Source organism: Sus scrofa, chromosome 1, assembly GCF_000003025.6.
Source record: "Sus scrofa isolate TJ Tabasco breed Duroc chromosome 1, Sscrofa11.1, whole genome shotgun sequence".
Taxonomy (NCBI): domain Eukaryota; kingdom Metazoa; phylum Chordata; class Mammalia; order Artiodactyla; family Suidae; genus Sus; species Sus scrofa.
The window spans coordinates 194,260,644-194,280,110 of record NC_010443.5 but is presented as its reverse complement, the minus strand read 5'-3'; the positions used below and the strand labels follow the sequence as shown (position 1 = coordinate 194,280,110).

The 19,467-nt window shown below is 41.9% G+C and overlaps 1 protein-coding gene across 8 annotated transcripts in view; it reads left to right on the top strand.

Annotated features, from left to right (window-relative positions):
* Positions 1-19,467, top strand: part of SYNE2 (spectrin repeat containing nuclear envelope protein 2) — a 442,988-nt gene that overhangs the window by 72,440 nt on the left and 351,081 nt on the right. For 6 of the 8 annotated variants that reach the window (XM_021074160.1, XM_005660039.3, XM_021074177.1 and 3 more), the window contains exon 1: positions 15,715-15,932. The exons of 1 other annotated variant lie outside the window; for it this stretch is intronic. The gene's annotated coding sequence lies outside the window, so the exon portion shown is untranslated. Of the gene's footprint in view, positions 1-15,714; positions 15,973-19,467 lie in introns of those variants that run through there. One more of the 8 variants, XM_021074123.1, reaches the window with a different exon arrangement.

Sequence of the window (19,467 nt, the reverse complement as noted above, 5' to 3'; positions counted from 1 at the left end):
AAATAAAAGGTAACACACAGAATAGGAGAGAAAATATTTGCAAATCATGTATCAGATAAGGGACTTATATTCAGAATGATTAAAAAATTCTTCCAACTCAAAAATAAAAGCACAAACAACCCAATTTTTAAAATGAGAAAAGTATCTGAATAGACATTTCTCAAAAGTATATATGCAGATGCCCAAAAAACACATGCAAATCAAAACCAGGGTGAAATAGGAGTTCCCCCATAGTGGCTCAGAGGAAACCTGACTGGTATCCATGAGAATGCAGGTTTGATTCCTGGCTGTGCTCAGCGGGTTAAGCATCTGGCTGTTGCCGTGAGCTGTGGCGTAGGTTGCAGACACAGCTTGGATGTGGTGTTGTGGTGGCTATGGTATAGGCCAGCAGCTGCAGCTCCTATTCTATCTCTAGCCTGGGAACCTCCATATGCCGTGGGTGACAAAAACAAACAAAACACACCAGTGAAATACCACTCACTGTATACAACACTACAATAGTTAAGATGAGAAAGACAGACAATAATAAGTGTTTGCAAGAATATGGAGAAATTGTAACCCTCCTGCCTTGCTGGAGGGATTGTAAAATGGTGCAGTCACTTTGGAAAACAATTTGGCAGTTCTTCACAACTTTCCTTTTAGCCACACCCAAGGCATGTGGAAGTTCCTTGGCCAGGGACCTTTCAACTTTTTAAACACAGAGTTTCTGTATAATCTGCATTTCAGGACTTACTCTAATGAGAAGCCTTGGTAAGCGATCTATCATGAACATTATTTTTCTCATTTATAAAGTAAGAATGGTAACTTTTCAAAAATTAGAGTATAGTTGATGGTAACTGTTTTTTGATAATTTATTTCTTCAAACAATAACAACAAAAAACAATCTTTGGGAGTTCTGGTCATGGCTCAGTGGTTTTAACAAATCCGACTAGGAACCATGAGGTTGCGGGTTCGATCCCTGGCCTCGCTCAGGGATTAAGGATCTGACATTGCCGTGATCTGTGGTGTTGGTTGCCGACGCGGCTTGGATCCCGCGTTGCTGTGGCTCTGGTGCAGGCCAGCAGCTATAGCTCGGATTAGGTCCCTAGCCTGGGAACCTCCATATGCTGCGAGTGCAGCCCTAGAAAAGACAAAAAAAAAAAAAAACAAACCCAAAACAATCTTTGGTTTTCCAAAGATACCTGTAAGAAAATGAAACATCAGGTCATAGATTGGGAGAAAATATTTGCGAAGTAGCACATAAATCTGATAAATGGACTTTATAAAGAACTCTGACAACATTACAAAGACAAACAATCCAATTTAAAATGGCAAAAGATTTGAAAAGATACTTCACAAAAGATACACACAGGTTTGTATGTTTATATGGATATTAATCAGCAAGTGAAAAGATACTCAACATCACTAATCATCAAGGAAATGCATATTAAAATCACATTGGCATATCTCTTCACATCAATTAGAATGATTAACACTTAAAAAAACTGATGAGAGAGTTATCTTGTGGCACAGCAGGTTCAGGATCCAGCATTGTCACTACTGTACTGCTGATGTGGCCCAGGTTCAGGAACTTCCGTGTGCTGTGGGCACAGCCAAAAAAACCCCTGATGATACCAAGTGAGGTAATTGGAAATCTTGCATATTGCTTGTAGAAGTGTAAAATGGTACAATCACTTTGAAAAACAATTTCACAGTTTTTTAATAAAAATAAATATATATCTATTCCATGTCCCATCTGTTGCATTCCTAGATATTTACCCAAGGGAAATGAAAGATATGAGTTCCCATGTGGTTCAGCATGCTATAAACCCAACTCAAATCCAGTGGGGTAAGGATCCAGTGTTGCTGTGGCCGTGGTTTAGGCTGCAGGTGTGGCCCTAAAAAAACCAATTATATATATATATATATACACACGAAATAATTATATATACACAATTATATATATACACACACATGAAATAATTATATATATACAATTATATATATATATAGACACACACACACACATAAAAGGACTTGTACAGAATATTCACAGTAGAGTGATCTATAATAACCCCAAACAAAATAACCCAATGACCATCATGTGATATATTCTACAATGGAAAATAGCAATAAAAATGAATGAACTACTGATACATGCAAAAACACAGATGAATCTCAAAAACATATTGAGGGAATGAAGCCAACACAAAAGAATGCATGATGTATGAATTCATTTATGTGAATTCTAGAACAGATGAAGGTAATCTATGCTGATAGAAGTCAGATCAGGGAGTTCCCATCATGGCTCAGCAGAAACGAATCTGACTAGTAACCATGAGGACAGAGGTTTGTTTGTTTGTTTTGTCTTTTTGCCTTTTCTAGGGCCACTCTCCGTGGCATGTGGAGGTTCCCAGGCTAGGGGTCTAATCAGAGCTGTAGCCACCAACCTACACCAGAGCCACAGCAATGCCAGATCTGAGCCGCGCCTGCAACCTACACCACAGCTCATGGTAACGCAGGATCCTTAACCCACTGAGCAAGGCCATGGATTGAACCCGCAATCTTATGGTTCCTAGTCGGATTCGTTAACCACTGCGCCACCACAGGAACTCCAAGGACAGAGGTTTGATCCCTGGCTTTGGTCAGTGGGTTAAGTATCCAGTGTTGCTGTGAGCTATGGTAAAGTTTGCAGATGCTGGCTTGGATCTGGTGTTGCTGTGGCTGTGGTGTAGGCTGGCAGCTATAGCTCTGATTCAACCCCTAGCCTGGGAACCTCCATATGTCGTGGGTGTGGCCCTAAAAAGACAAAAGACAAAAAAAAAAAAAAAAAAAAAAAAAAAGAAGACCTCAGATCAGTGGTTGCCTGGAGGAAGGGAGGACTACCAAGGGGTTTAGGGGAATTTTCCATTGTTATGTAAATGTTCTATATTTTAATTGTGGAAATGGTAGCTCAAATATATACATTCATTAAAACACTGAACTGCCCTTAAGTCTGTGCATTTTATTCTAAGTAAATTATTCCACAGCAAAGTTTATTTAAAAAATAATGCTACCAGGAGTTCCCTTCTGGCACAGTGGATTAAGGATCTGGCATTGTTGCTATAGTGCCCTAGATCACTGCTGTGGTATAGCTTTGATCCCTGGCCTGGTATCTTCAATGTGCTGTAGGCATAACCAAAATAAATAAATAAATAAATAAATCTGCTAAAAATGTACGCAAGCCTTTCTTTCTTTCCTTCCTTCCTTCCTTTCTTCCTTCTTTCTTTCTTTCCTTCCTCTTTGTTAAAGTATAGTTGATTTACAATGTTATGCCAATTTCTGCTGTACGGTAAAGTGACCCAGTTATACATATGTATACATTCTTTTTCTTTTTCTTTTTTTTTTGTCTTTTTGCCATTTCTCGGGCTGCTCCCGTGCATATGGAGGTTCCCAGGCTAGGGGTCGAATCGGAGCTGTAGCTGCCTGCCTACGCCAGAGCCACAGCAACGCGGGATCCGAGCCGTGTCTGCAATCTACACCACAGCTCACGGCAACGCCAGATCCTTAACCCACTGAGCAAGGCCAGGGATCGAACCTGCAACCTCATGGTTCCTAGTCAGATTCGTTAACCACTGAGCCACGACGGGAACTCCTCCATTCTTTTTCTTATATTACCTTCCATCATGGTCTATCCCAAGAGACTGGATATAGTTCCCTCTGCTATATAGTAGGACCTCATTGCTTATCCATTCTAAATGTTTCCATCTACTGACCCCCAAACTCCCAGTCCATCCCTTTCACTCCCCCGACCCCCTTGGCAACCTCAAGTCTGTTCTCTGTCTGTGAGTCAGTTTCTGTTTGGATAGGTTCATTTGTACTATATTTTAGATTACACATATGTGATATTGTATGATATTTGTCTTTCTCCTTCTGACTTCTTTCACTTAGTATGAGAATCTCTAGTTATATCCATGTTCCCTCAAATGACATTATTTTTGTTCTTTTTTATGGCTGAGTAGTATTCCATTGCATATATGTATAACATCTTCTTAACCCACTCATCTGCTAATGGACATTTAGGTTGTTTCCATCTATGAGTCATTTTTGTATGTATATAATTTTGTACATATCACATACATGTACGTTTTGTACATGCCTAGATATACAGAGTGTATATCTAGAAGTGTAAATCCTGTTTTTGAGTTTGCAAATTTCCTATTTTACAAGATAATGTGAGATTTATCTTCAAAATAGTTTTACCAAATTATACTTGTACTGGCAAATGTTTCTGTTGATTTACATCCTCAACAGCACTTGGTATTTTCTCATTTAAAAAATTTCCCAATCAGTTAGTAAAAATATTACCTCTCCATGGTCTTATTAAGTTTTTTTTTCTCATTAGTAATAAGATGGAACTTTTTTTCCATGTGGATCATTTGGATTTTTTCTAACAAGTCTATTAATTCATCCGCTTTTTTTCATTGATTTTGTAGAACTTCTGCATATATTCTGAATTCTATATCTTTGTCCATGACTCATGCTAAAAATATCTTCTTTTTGTGTCTTGTCTTTTCAGTCCTTTAATGCTGTCTTTTGATAAACAGTTCTTAATTTTAATGTGGGTTTTTTTTCCTTTATGGTTTTTTTTTTTTTTTTTTTTTTTTTTTTTTTGGTCTTTTTAGGGCTGCACCTGCAGCATATGGAGGTTCCCAGGCTAGGGGTCTAATCAGAGCTATAGCTGCCAGCCTACCCCACAGCCACTCCAGATCCAAGCCGCATCTGTGACCTACACCACAGCTCATGTAATGCTGGATCCTTAACCCACTGAGCGAGGCCAGGGATTGAACTCGAAACCTCATGGTTCCTAGTTGGATTCGTTTCCACTGCGCCACGACAGGAACTCCGGTTAGTGCTTTTAATGTCTTTTAGAAATCATTACATGCCCTGAAGTTATAAAGATAACCTCTGTTTTCTTCTGAAAGCTTTATAATTTTTGTTTTTCACATCTAAATCTTTAATCCAGTGTCTTAGTATGGGTAAGGCTAAGCGTGCTATAGAAAAGAGAACTCAAAATAGAGGTTTAAAGAACACTTTTTTCTCTTTCAAGTAACAGCTCCAAGGTGGGCATTTTAGTCTAGAGACTGGTTTTTCTTTATGGGGTCATTCAGGGTCCCCAATTTTGAGGGTGCCTCTGCCTGTGGTGTTTTGCTCATTGCCCTTACATGACATGCTGTATCCCTTCCCTTATTTGGGGACTAATTAATAGCTGTAGAAAGGAGACATTGCTCTTAGAGCCAGGGAGCAAAGTGCAAGAGGTAGCATGAAGAGGACCTGGGACTTGGAGGAGGGGTTGTGTCCAGGCCTCCAGAGGAGACACTTCCCACCTCTCGGCCTTTGGGGTGGGTGCCTTGGCACTGGTCCTCATGTGCCCCACAACTGGTGCTCTGAGGTCTGGGGCAGCATTCTGACACTCTGGACTTCAGAGAAGAAAGTGCCAGGCAGTTGAAGCAGTAAACACCAAAAGAAGCAGAAGGCTGGGGGTGTAGATGTCCTCATGCTGCTGGGGGGATATGCCTGGAACTGGAAACAGGAGGCAAGACCCTTTCTCCCTTCTCCTGCCTTCCTGTCTGTCTCTCACTGGTAAAGCCTGAGAGAAATCATCCATAGTGGAACAAATAGTGCTGCAATGGGAAATCTCGTGCACATGTTGTTTTCTATTGGTGGAGATATCTCCTCAGGGTAAATTCTTAGGGGGATTAGATACAGCTTTACTAGATATTCCATATTTATCTCCATATGAGGTTGAACCATTTTGCACTGTCAGCACATCCGAGTGTTCTTCCACAGAGATGTAGGCACAGAGTGCCTTCTCTTCTGAATTTGTGCTAGACTAAGAGATACTAGATGATATTTCTGTGCAGTTTTAATTCAGATTTCTTTTATGAAGTTTAACATTGTCTCATATGTTTGAGATCCATTTCTATATCTTTTTCTGTGAATTGTCTGTCCATATCTTTTGCTCATTTTTATACTGGATTTTGATGATTTTACTCATACATTAGGGCAGTGCCCTTTGCTTTTCATATAAGTAGAAATATTTCCTCTCAGTTTGTCATTTGTCTTTTGATTTTGCTTATCAACTTCTTACCTGCAGAAAAAAAAATCACACTAGTGCCACTGTGAAACTTGTATATTAAATTTGAGGAAAATCGACATCTTAATATTATTTGTTTTTGAGGAAGAAGGGGTCCTTTTCATTTGTTCAAGGTTACTACTGTGTTTTTCAAGAGTGTTTTAAGATTTTTTCCCTGATATCAGTTGTGGTAGACCAGTGGTAAGGCGTCTATCCGTCTTGTAAGATTTTTCTTGGAGTTCGCTGGTAGCTCAGCCGGTTAAAGATCTGGGGTTGTACTGCTGTGGCTCTGGTCACTGCTGTGGTGCAGGTTTGATCCCTGACTCTGGAACTTCAGCATGCTGTGGGTGTGACCAAAACAATTTTTTTCTCATATAAGTTTGCGTATTTCTGGTTAGGTTCATTCTTTAGTATTTTACATTTTTGTTGCTTTTGCAAACAGGATTTACTTTTACATTAAGTCTTTTTTTTCCTTTGTTTGTTTATTTGTCTTTTTAGGGCCACCTCTGTGTCATGTGGAAGTTCCCAGGCTAGGGGTTGAATTGGAGCTGCAGCTGCCACTCTACACCACAGCCACAGCAACTTGGGATCTGAAGCACATCTGTGACCTACACCAGAGCTCATGGGATCCCCAACCCACTGAGTGAGGCCAGGGATCAAACTTGCATCCTCATGTCTGGTTCGTTATCACTGAGCTATGACGGAAACTCCAAGTCTTCTATTTTATTGTTTGATATGTGTGGAGATTATTCTTTTTGTATGCTGATTTAAAAATTATTTGTTATAGTTGATTTACAATGGTGTATCAATTTCTGCTTTACAGCAAAGTGACCTAGTCATAAATATTTATACATTCTTTTTCTCATATTATCTTACATCATGTTCTATCTCAAGAGATTTGATACAGTTCCCTGTGCTGTACAGTATGTTTATTTTAAGTATAGCAACCATTAACTGAATTCTTTAATGATTGTGTTAGTTTTGTTTATTTATTTATTTATTTATTTATTTATTTTTTTACCTTATTAGGGCCGCACTTGGGGCATATGAAAATTCCCAGGCTAGGGGTTGAATCGGAGATGCAGCTGCCGGCCTATACTACAGCCACAGCAATGCAGGATCTGAGCTGCATCTGCGACCTACACCACAACTTATGGCAATGCCAGATCCTTAACCCACTGAGCTAGTCCAGGGATCAAACCCGCTTTCTCATGGATACTAGTCAGGTTCATAACCACTGCGCCATCACAGGAACTCTTATTTTGTTCGTTTTATTTATTTTTTAATTTTATTTTTTGGCTGCACCTGCAGCATATGGAAGTTCCCATGTGAGGGATCTAACCTGCACCTGCATGGTGACCTGAGCCGACCTGAGCCGATGCAGTCAGATTCTTAACTCACTGTTCCATGGCGCCATGGCGGGAAGTCCCAATTGTGTTAGTTTTAGCATTGATTCCTTACACATAATATTTTAAATATATCAGCAAATGTAATTTCACTTCTTCATTTCCAGATTTTATGCCTTTAATGGAATTTTTTTATTTGTTTTATTTTATTACACTGGCTGGTCTCCATTAAAATAGTAAGTTACTGGAGATAGGTAGCATCTTGCTTTCGTTCTTGACTTTAGTAGGAATGCCTCTAATATTTCCCCAGTAAGATGCTGAGATATATTTTATTATTTTATTATGTTAGGAAGTATCTATCACTTTCTGTATTGTTGAGTTTAAAAAAAAAAACAGAAAAAGATATGAATTGTATCCATAAGTGCCTTTCCAGCACTTATGGAAATAAGCATTTCCCTCTTTATATCTAGTAATATGATAAATTGTATTAATAGTCTTCTTAATATTGAACCATCCTTAATTCTTAGAATAAATACATATAGATCATAAAGTTTGGGTTAAAATTTTTTAATAGACATTATTTTCTAGAGTAATTTTAGGTTCACACCAAAATTGAGAGGAAGGTATAGAGATTTCCCATATGCTTCCTGCTCCCTACACAAAAAGCCTCCCCCACTATCAACATCTTCCACCAGAGTGGAACATTTGTTAGAGTCGATGAAACTACATTGACATGTCATTATCACCCCAAGTCCATAGTATACATAAGGGTTCACTCTTGGCATTGTACATTCTATGAGTTTGGACAAATGTATGATGACATGTATCTACCATCATAGTATCATACAGAATAGTTTCAGTGCCTAAATTTTTGTGCTCACCCCCCCCCCAACCTTGGACAACTGATCTTTTTTTACTGTCTCCATAGTTTTGCCTTTTCCAAAATGTCGTGTAGTTGGAGACATACTGTATGTGGCCTTTTCAGATTAGCTTCTTTCACTTAATAATAGGCATTTAAGATTCCTCTGTGTCTTTTTATGGCTTGATAACCCATTTCTTCTTAATATTGAAAAATATTCCATTGTCTGGATTTATCACAGTTTGTTTATTCCCCTACTAAAGGACACCTTAGTTGCTTCTAAGTTTTGGCATTTTTTTTCTTTCCTTTTTAGGGCTGCACCTGAGGCATATGGAGGTTCCCAGGCTAGGGGTCAAATTGGAGCTGTAACTGCCGGCCCATGCCACAGCCACAGCAATGCAAGATCCAATCCGAGTCTTCAGCCTACACCACAGCTCATGGCAATGCCAGATCCTTAACCCACTGAGGAAGGCCAGGGACTGAACCTGCATCCTCATGGATGCCAGTCAGATTTGTTAACTACCAAGCCACGACGGGAACTCCAAGTTTTGGCAATTATGAATAAAGCTGCTGTACACATCCATGTGCAAGTTTTATAGTGGATATAAATTTTTGGCCTATTTGGGTAAATGCCAAAGAATGGATTGCAAAAATATTTTTATGTTTAATGTGCTTTTGGATTCTGATACTGATGTTGACTTAAAAATTTTTATGTTTAGGGGTTCCCATTGTGGCTCAGTGGGTTAAGAATCCAACTAATATCCATGAGGCTGCAGTTTCAATTCCTGGCCTTGCTCAGTGGGTTAAGGATCTAGCGTTACCAAGAGCTGTGGTATAGGTCACAGATACTGCTCGGATCCTGTGTTGCTGTGGCTGTGGTGTAGGTTTTCCTAGTCTGGGAAATTCCATATGCCACAGGTGCAACCCTAAAAAGAAAAAGGAGGAGTTCCCATTGTGGCTCAGTGGTTAACAAATCCCACTAGGAACAATGATGTTGCGTGTTCAGTCCCTGGCCTTGCTCAGTGGGTTAAGGATCCAGCATTGCTGTGAGCTGTGGTGTAGGTTGCAGACGCGGCTTGGATCCCACGTTGCTGTGGCTGTGGTGTAGGCCAGCGGCTACAGCTCCAATTAGACTCCTAGCTTGAGAACCTCCATATGCTGCAGGTGTGGCCCTAGAAAAGACAAAAAAAAAAAAAAAAAAAAAAAAGAAGAAGAAGAAGAAAAAAGAAAAAGAAAAGACAAAAAAATTACATTTATATGCATAAATGAGAATGGTGCAGTATTTGTCATATTTTGGAATGAATGTTCTGCTGGGTTTGTAAAAACAATTTGGAATATTTTCTTCTTTTAAAATGCTCTGAAACAGGAGTTCCTCTTTTGGTTCAGCGGAAATGAACCAGACTACTATCCATTGAGGATACAGGTTTGATCCCTGGCCTTGCTCATGGTGCTGCCATGAGCTGTGGTGTAGGTCACAAATGGGGCTTGGATCTGGCGTTGCGTGGCTGTGGTGTAGGCCTGCAGCTAGAGCTCCTATTCAACCCCTAAACTGGGAACTTCCATATGTTGGAGGTGTGATCCTAAAAAAAAAAAAAGCTCTGAAACAATGTATATTGCATCTAAGTATCAGATATTAGGGATTTAGAACTTCCTTGTGAAACTATCTGGGCCTTGTAACTTTTTGTGTGGATAGTTCTTGGTATCTTTATTTCTTATAATAAGACTGGTTTGTCTAGGCTTTCTATCTTTACTGGAATTAATTTTGGCATATTGTGACTTCCATTAAATCTAGGTTTTCAAATGTATTTTTATAATAGTATGAAAATAATTATATAGTACTATGTAAGTTTCTGTTTCTTTACCCTCTTATCATTTCTTTTTTTTTTTTTTTGTCTTTTTGCCATTTCTTGGGCCGCTCCCACGGCATATGGAGATTCCCAGGCTAGGGGTATAATTGGAGCTGTAGCCACTGGTCTACACCAGAGCCAAAGCAACACGGGATCCGAGCCGCATCTGCAACCTACACCACAACTCACGGCAATGCCGGATCCTTAACCCACTGAGCAAGGGCAGGGACCGAACCTGCAACCTTATGGTTCCTAGTTGGATTCGTTAACCACTATGCCAAGACAGGAACTCCCTCTTATCATTTCTTATTTTGAATGTTTATGCTATCTTCCTCCTATTTGGTAGTAGGTTCATTAGTGGTCTGTCACTATAATTTCTTTTCAAATAATCAGCATGTTGATTATTTATTGGTCTTATTGGTTCTCTATATTCACCATCATTGATTTATCTTTATTTCTTCTGCTTTTCTTTGCTTAAGCCTTTCATGTTAGAAATATAATTCACTTATACTTCTTCTTTTGTTTTCTTTGTATAAATTTTGAAAGCTATAAGCTTTTCTCTCATCCTTGATTTTTTTTTTTTTTGTCTTTTTTTCTTTTCAGGGCCACACCCTAGGCATATGGAAGTTCCCAGGCTAGGGGGTCTCATCAGAGTTGTTGCCGCTGGCCACAGCCACAGCCACAGCAAAGCCAGATCCAAGCTGCATCTGCAACCTGCACCACAGCTCACGGCAACGCCAGATCCTTAACCCACTGAGCAAGGCCAGGGATCAAACTTGCAACCTCATGGTTCCTAGTCGGATTTGTTTCTGCTACACCATGACAGGAACTCCTCATCAATGATTTTTTAAAAATAGATTCTGATATGTATTATTTCTATTAGCATTATTTTTTGGAAGTGATCTGAGTTCAATTTATATTGTATTTCCCATTTCATCCAATACTTCTTTAATAGTACACTTTAAAGTTTTCAGCTGGAAAGGACTATTTGTTTTCTGATTTTGCTATCAATTTTTAGCTTTATTATAGTATTTATTACTATTATTGCTTAATCAAAGTACTATTTGCATTATTTTTACCCTTTCCTACTATTGAGAAGGTCTTTATGACATCATGTAAAGCCAGTTTTCATGACAGTCTATATGTGCTTGAGAAGAGAATTATTTCCTACTTTTTTTTTTTGTCTTTTTAGGGCCATACCCGAGGCATATGGAGGTTACCAGGCTAGGGGTTGAATGGGAGCTGCAGCTGCTGGCCTATACCATACTCACAGCAACGCAGGATCTGAGCCATGTCTGCAAAGTACATCACAGCTCATGGCAATGCTGGATCCTTAACCCACTGAGCGAGGCCAGGGATTGAACCAGAGTCCTCATGGATACTAGTTAGGTTCGTTAACCACTGGGCCACGATAGGAATTTCTCTATTATAAATTTGCGTATGTCAATACGACCAACCTGATTTATTATGCTATTTAGGTTTTCAACATCTCAGCTGAATTTGATCCATTCGACTTGTATTTCCTTGAGAGAGAGATTGATGCCTCTTATTTTTATTGTTTTTGATTGTGAGCCAAGCAGTATGATTAATTCAGTGCTTTTGCATTTGAGAGTAAAACAAACAACAAGATGTACAGCAGGATTCTTCGAAATGATACATGTATTTCTGCTAAAAACTTCTCTAGGTTCTCATTCAGGGACTGCCACTACTAGCTTTGTGCCATTAGGCACATATTTTTCTCTAAGGCTTGTCTTCTTTTGTGTGAAATAAAGTGAGTATGGAATATATTTTTTTAGCCTAGAGCTTTAATTTATTAATCCAATAAAAGTGCTTTTGAAATAATACCTTTTTTTTTTTTTTTTTTTTTTCCTTTTTAGTGCCACACCCACAGCATATGGAAGTTTCCAAGCTAGGGGCTGAGTCGGAACTACAGCTGCTGGCCTGCACCACAGCCATGGCAATGCCATATCTGAGCCATGTCTGCAACCTATACCACTGCTCACAACAAAGCCACCCACTGAGCAAGGCCAGGGATTGAACCCACATCCTCATGGTTACTGGTTGGGTTTGTAACCTGCTAAGCCGCAAGGGGAACTCCCTGAAATAATACCTTTCTAAGCCTCACTGTTACTAAAATTATTGTAATAATAGCGATCACTTAGTGAGTACCTGGGCATGCCAGGTCTAGGCTTAGCACTTTATGTGTATGATTTCATTGAGCCATGGCATGTTCATTTACATTTTTTCTTCTTTAGAATGCTGGACTTCTATTCAGTTGGCAGAAACTCAGTTCACTGGCTCAGTATTTTAGGAGCCCATCTACTGTGTAAATTGGCAGTGCATACTTACATGTTGTTGGACACACCTTTCTACTTGAATCAGGACAATGGTCAGAAAGAACACACTGGTCCAGGGAGCTATTAACCAACATTTATTTCTGTTAGTTTCCAGATTTGGCAGGAAACAAGACCAGAATGAGATAAGGCACTTGGGCCTTTAAAGAGTGTGATTGGACTCTTTGACAAAGAGGAACAGAGCTGCTTTCCTGGCCAGCTATTTTCATCCCAGGCCTATGCAGCTGCTCCCAGTGTGGTCAAAAATGTTGTATCAAAATATTGTTCCTTGAGGTGGGCACAGTTAATATCCCAGCAAGGAGTGTTTAGTTCTAAACCAATCTTCTTTTATCTCTAGTGGTAACATTGTTAATAATGCAGAAGCAAGTAGTAACATGGTCTCATCCTACTTCAGATTAATTAATACTATATCTGCTTCTTCAGCTAAAGATACTTTGTGTTGTTCTTAAATTCACTTACCATGGGGCCAATCTTTTAACTTATTATCTCCTGTTACCATCATGATGATAAATACATGATACCAGCATCAGTACTCTTTCTGTGCCCATGGCAGAGATTCAGTTACTAATCAACTTGAACTTGTTCTTGCCAAACCTAGACACAGCCCCATGATCCTTCTCAACGTGGCACCCAGTATCAAACTAGAATTTGCTCCCAGTATAAAAATCCATTGCCTTTCTTATTCAAGCACTCTGGATACAGAGACAAGGAACTCACAGTCTAGTATGGGATTCAGGAATGTAAACAGCAAGTCTAGATCGGACAGGGATTGCTGCCTAATGTAAAGACTGGTGACCCTAGTTCCTTTAATGGTATAAGGATGCCCAACTCACTTGAATGCCTCAGACCATGTCTTTTGTGCTGCTCAGCATATATTGAATGTCTGCTTCAGTGGTTCTCACCATATGCTATTGCATGTTTGTGTACCCAGTCACAGATGTGCTTTCAGTTTGATCAATTTGCAAAACTTGTGCTTACCACAATCGGAGCAGGCAAAGTCTCTTGGGTGGGCTGTTGAGCTATAAATGCAGAGGCCTGACATAAATAATAGCTAAGAGACTTAACATGACATCATACTGTGCTATTGTATTATGTGTTTTGGCGCATAGGAGAATGTGGGCACAGCTGGGTTCATGGCCACCCTTACTCTGCCAGTCAGAGATGTGGCACTGAGAGGCATCCATTCACGTGCCTAGTTTATTTCAAAGGAGCCAGATGTGTCTCTGTTTGGCTTAGAATTACATTTTATTTTCCTTTCAGAATGTAAAGGATGTTTCAGTGCTCCTGCCATTAGTCTAATTTGTGGATTTACAAGTAGATATTAATTTAATATCCAAATTGGCATGGCTAGGAGACACCACAGGTAATTAAAAGGCTCTAAGTGGGGACATCTGAAAACATTCTGAGACATTTTATTCTGGACTCTCTTAAGTGCATTATATACAACATGGAACAACAGTCCTTTTACTTCAAGGACTTGTTAGCATAGATGCCTGGAAGAGAAGAATAAGTAAATTATTCATAACATTTTTCTCCAGAGACTGTTGCCATGATGATTTTGCAGTATTTACTATAAATGAAGCAACTGGCATAAAATATAAACAAATAGAATTAATAGAACAGGAATGAAAATAGCAGGGAATGCTCTGTAGACAGCTTCATGAATCCTGGAGATAAACTCCTCCCCCAAATTTGCATGGATTGTATCAGGCAAAATGGTGCTATGAAAAGACACCTCAGTACTAGAAGGATCTTCTTGCTGTATAGACCATTGTTGTGACAAATAATAAAAAATGTAAACCTAGGTAGCCCACGAACAGAAGTGGTACTCTCAGAATGATTATTTTGGAATATAAGGAATAACAGTATATTGGTAGTGTGCTGTTTTGTGAAGAGTTGAGCTATTGACTATCAATATAATGTGCTTTTTTTTTTTTTTTTTTTTTTTTTTGTCTTTTCTAGGGCCGCTTCTGCGGCATATGGAGGTTCCCAGGCTAGGGGTCGAATTGGAGCTGTAGCCCCTGGCCTACACCAGGGCCACAGCAACACTGGATCCAAGCCGTGCCTGCGACCTACACCACAGCTCAAGGCAACACCAGATCCTTAACCCACTGAGCAAGGCCAGGGATCAAACCCGCAACCTCATGGTTCCTAGTCAGATTCGTTAACCACTGAGCCATGATGGGAACTCCAATATAATGTGCTTTTTAAACAACTCACAGGAATTATCCTGCTACGGTAGTACAACTTTTTAAATCAATTGTCCCAAAGAGTACAACCTACAACTAATTTTTTTCAGTAATGTATGTTAGCTGAATGCATTATCAAGCCTCTTAATCTCTGCTCTTTACCATTTAGTTTGGATCATAAACACCAAATTTAATTGAGTAATCTGGGCAAGTTCTACAGCCATACAACATATATGAACTTGGATTTATAAGAAATTAAATTTGATTGTGATACAAACGCAATAGAGAAATACTGTAAAGCCACTGCTTCTTTATGTGATAATAATGAGTTGATACAATATCTTTCGTTTAGGATTTTGAGTGCCTAAGTAGTACTGTAACAGCCGCACAGGAGGTAGGTGGGGTCCGTTGACATCATCCTGAGTCCAAAGGCACTGAGTAATTTGCTTGAAAATCAAACTGGCACACCTGCAGTTTGGATTCCCTAGACTCCAGTTTGCACTGGACCTGTAAGTTGTATATGGTGCTGTAAGACTGGGGGGGGGGGGGGGGAAGGGAAGGACCTAGCCCTCTGCACTGTTAACAAGCGCCCTCCCTCCAGGTGCCCCTGAGGTCTGGGCCATGCCATAGGAAATACTGATCCAGATTTTAAAGGCCATCCGATCCATATTTCTCGTTTTACAAAACGTCGGCAAACGTTTAATGACTTGATCAAGGTCTGGTAGTTAATTCGAAGATCTCTTTACTCCCACTTCCAAGACCTAGGAGTCCGAGAATATTAGAGAAGTTTCTCCCTGAAATCAACCCAAAAAGCTTATTTGAGGGAGTTTGTGACATCCTCCGACTCCCGGTCATTAACCTGCCTTCTGAGTTAGCATCTATCTCATATCACCTCTGATGTTCCAAAATGGGGAAAGTAAGTTGCCAGCCCCGGGCTGCTGCCCGGTCCTCAGGGGGCGGCGGCTGCTCCGCCTCCGGCCTCGCGGGCGGCCTCGGCACTGGCCGCCGAGCGGCGAGCGCGGGACTCGTCGGCTGGCGGCGGGCGGGGAAGACGCGGGGCGTGGTTTGCAGCTTTCCGAGCGCCAAGGAGCGGAGCGCGCACTGCTGCGCGTCGAGCCTTCCGCTGGACCGAAGAAGCGAGCGGGAGGCAGAGCAGAAGGCGCGATCGAAGGAGCAAGGCTAGCGAGGCGCCGACTGGGGCTGACCCAACCCGTGCCCTCGCCCCTCGCCGGGCCGGCAGCGGGTGAGCGCGGCGGCGGGGCCCCTGCATCCTGGTGCACCGGGTAGAGCGCGGGCTGTGGCGGGGAGGGAGGAAAACCAGGAGGAAAATCGGGAGGGAGGGGAAGGGGCGGGGGCGAGGAAGGGCAAGGTCCTCGAACCAGGGCGGGGGCGGGGGCGGCGGGAGACGGGACCCGAGCAGCCGCGGGGGTCTGAGCATGGCCACGGGAAACTTTGCCTGGGTGGGGAGAGCGGGGTGCGTGGAGAGCGCCGAAAACTTGCCAGCGGGCGGGGCGCTCCGGGAATTGCAGCGAGCGCCAGGGGGTGGCGTTTGTCTCTCCGGCTTCTTTGTGTCACCTCCGGTCCCCAGCCCGCTGGTCCTCCCGCTTGGGAAAGGGGCTGCGCCGGGGGGCTCGGCCCCATCCCCTCCGCCTCCCCGTCGGGCCCAGGCCCCGGCGGTCGCGGTCCGCTGATTGTTTTCGTTCCTCGCGTCATGCCTGGGCGGGAAAGATTTTGAACGCGGCGGGAACGAGAGCGCGGAGAGCTGGACGCCGAGGGTGCCAGCTCGTGGGCGGTGCGCCCCTCGCCCCGGCTCCCCGAGGACCAGCCGGGGCACTCAGGGCTGGAGAGCGCTCGGGGACTCTTCGGCCCCCGCACTCGAGGAACCGCCGCGGAGGAGCAGCTCCGCGGCTGGGGCCACTCGGACAGTGCGAATTATAATTCTCTTTTGATTGCTGGGGGTCTTTGTTGTCTGAAAGTGCCTTGAGAGTCTGACGGCAGCACCTTCTCCTTCATAGGTTGTTTTTCTCTGTTAAAAAAAGAGTGAGAGGCGGGGGACTTGGGGGGAATCAATGCTGCTCCAAACCACATTAGCCACCTTATTTGATGGAGGTTGAGCGGTCCTGGTAACCTTTGCCTTTGTGGACGCCTGTTATTTCCGAAAGTTATTATTTTCCCCTCCCTTAGTGGAAGGGAGCGTCTGAACCAGACGCCAGCAGGCACGATTGTGTACATGCTCCAGCAAGTCAGTGCAAGCCCAGGAGGTGCTCGCTAGCCGCTCAATACTTTTGAATCGCTTTATTTATTTATTTTTTTTAACGTTTTTAAAAAAGACATCAAACAACTTTCATCTTCTTTTCTAAAAGTTTCCATAGCCCCCAAAGACTCCTTGAAGGTATGATATGATTGAGCGAGGATGAATCCGACTACTTTTAGGGTTGGGGATCACAGTTAAAACATCCCAACCACACCTGGCCCTCCCAGCACTGACCCTGCCATTGAGCCATTGTAAACATCATCGGGGTGGGTGTTCACCTTTTATGAGATGGAATATTTGGTGTGGTTTTGAACTTTAATGTTTGACTCCTTCTTTCCTTTCCTTTCTGGAAAACTCTCTTGAGACTCTCCCGGCTCTTCTTGAGATAACTAAAGAATCGCCTTAGCTCCGCCATTACCCGCTTCCCGCCCCCCAGACCCCGGAGGGAGAAGAGAACAGGTGTAATCCTCATTAAGTTTTTTCGTGATGAAGACTCTGGAGATGTCAAAATAAATAAAAAGTGGAAATTCTTAGTTCTTTGTACTTGTGTTTGAATTAACGAGCTCTTTTTTGAAGTCATCAAAAATCAAAATCAAACTGGTTAGGTCTGCTCAGCCTTGTACTTTAAGATTGCTTTTTTAAAAAAATCATGTGAATAAGTTTACCCAATTAGAAGTTTTACGAGCATTTCAGTGCATCAGTGTTAATGGTATTTGCAGGATATTGCAGTATGTTTAGAGAATTGAATCACGATGGGATTGTTCTAGGTTGTGCCCTCAGTAGCGTAACTTGAGAATTTAGTGTAAAGCTCAAAACTAGGATCAGTCATGTGTTAAGTTAGGGAAGGCGTACAAGGCAATTGATTCATTTGTCATTATTCTATGTTTTCCATAGAGATTTTCAATAATTTCACAAAATTATTCTTTTATTTACTCAAATGATCTCTTACTATATGCCAGCCACTATACTGGACTCTGGGGTTCCAAATAATAATAACCAAATAATAATAACCATTTATGGAATATTTTTTAACCAGTAAATGCTTCACATAGGTTACCTCATTCTTCCAATAAATATATATTGAGTGCTTACAGTGTACTGTGCTAGATGCTGGAATTATCTTCACGCATAAGACAGCTGTGGTTCCTGCCTTTATCTTAACAAGTCTGGGAGATAGGGAGAACATAAAAGACTTAACTAATCGTGCTTTTTAAAATGTAAATCAGATCGCACACTTGTACAAAAGCCTCTAGTGGCTTCCATCTCCCTCTAAGTAAAAGGCAATGGCCCCAGAGCTTACCCACCTGGCCTTCCTCACCCCCAGTCCTCTCCCCTTCTTGATCTTGTCTGTTGCTCTTCTTCCCTATATTCCTACAGCCAAACTCATTTCCTGGCTGGCTGTTGGAGGGCCTTTGGATTTGCTGTTTCCTCTGCCTGGAATGCCGCCATACCCATATGGTTCTTTCTCTGACCCCCTTCACCTCTTTATTCAATGTTACATTCTTTTTCTTTTTTCTTTTTTCTTCTTTTTTTTTTTCTTTTTGCCTTTTCTAGGGCCGCTCCCGTGGCATATGGAGATTTCCAGGCTAGGGGTCTAATCGGAGCTGTAGCTTCCAGCCTTAGCCAGAGCCACAGCAACGTGGGATCAGAGCCGACTCTGCAACCTACACCACAGCTCACAGCAACACCGGCCGGATCCTTAACCCGCTGAGCAAGGCCAGCGACTGAACACGCAACCTCATGGTTCCTAGTCGGATTCGTTAACCACTGCGCCACGAAGGGCACTCCCAATGTTACATTCTCAATGAGGCCTCACTAAACCCCAGATTTAAAATCACAACCACCTTTGCAACTCTCATTCTCTCCTTTCACAACTACTTTTCCCCCTCCATGCCCCTTATGATCCTCTAACAGACTCTGTATTTTACTTGTTTGTTTCTGCTCTGTCTTATCCCACTAGACTACATTCCACTAGGGCTGTTGTATTCACTGTTGCATCCTCAGAGTCTGGAACAGCACCTGGCATAGGTAGGAACTCAGGAACTATTTGTTGAATGGAAAGAAGGAAACCACAGGATGCTGAGACATAGACTGACTGGGGGACTCCCATGTGAATGGAAGATAGATCAGCTGAGGAGGTTGCACTGGGTTGGGAAAGAGCTTGGTGGGCATGGACTGATTACCTGAGGGAAAGTCTTTGTGGCTGAGCACTGTCACCTGCCGGGGAAGAACTAAAGAGAGAGCGGTAATCAGGTTACAAATCATGCAGACCCATGTAGGCCAAGGTTTGGATATATTCATGTCGAATCCTCATATATACCCTATTGGCCCTGTTTTATAGTTTATAAAAATGAAGTAACTTTCTGAGGCTACAGAGTAGGTGAAGGCACAGCCTTGGGTAGGAAGCCAGGCTCTCAGACTCCACGATGCTTATATGTAGCCACTGTGCTGTCTTTGTGATGGAGCTGTTTGTCTCGTGGAAAACAAGCCATGGCAATACACATGACGATGCTAGAAAAGGTGT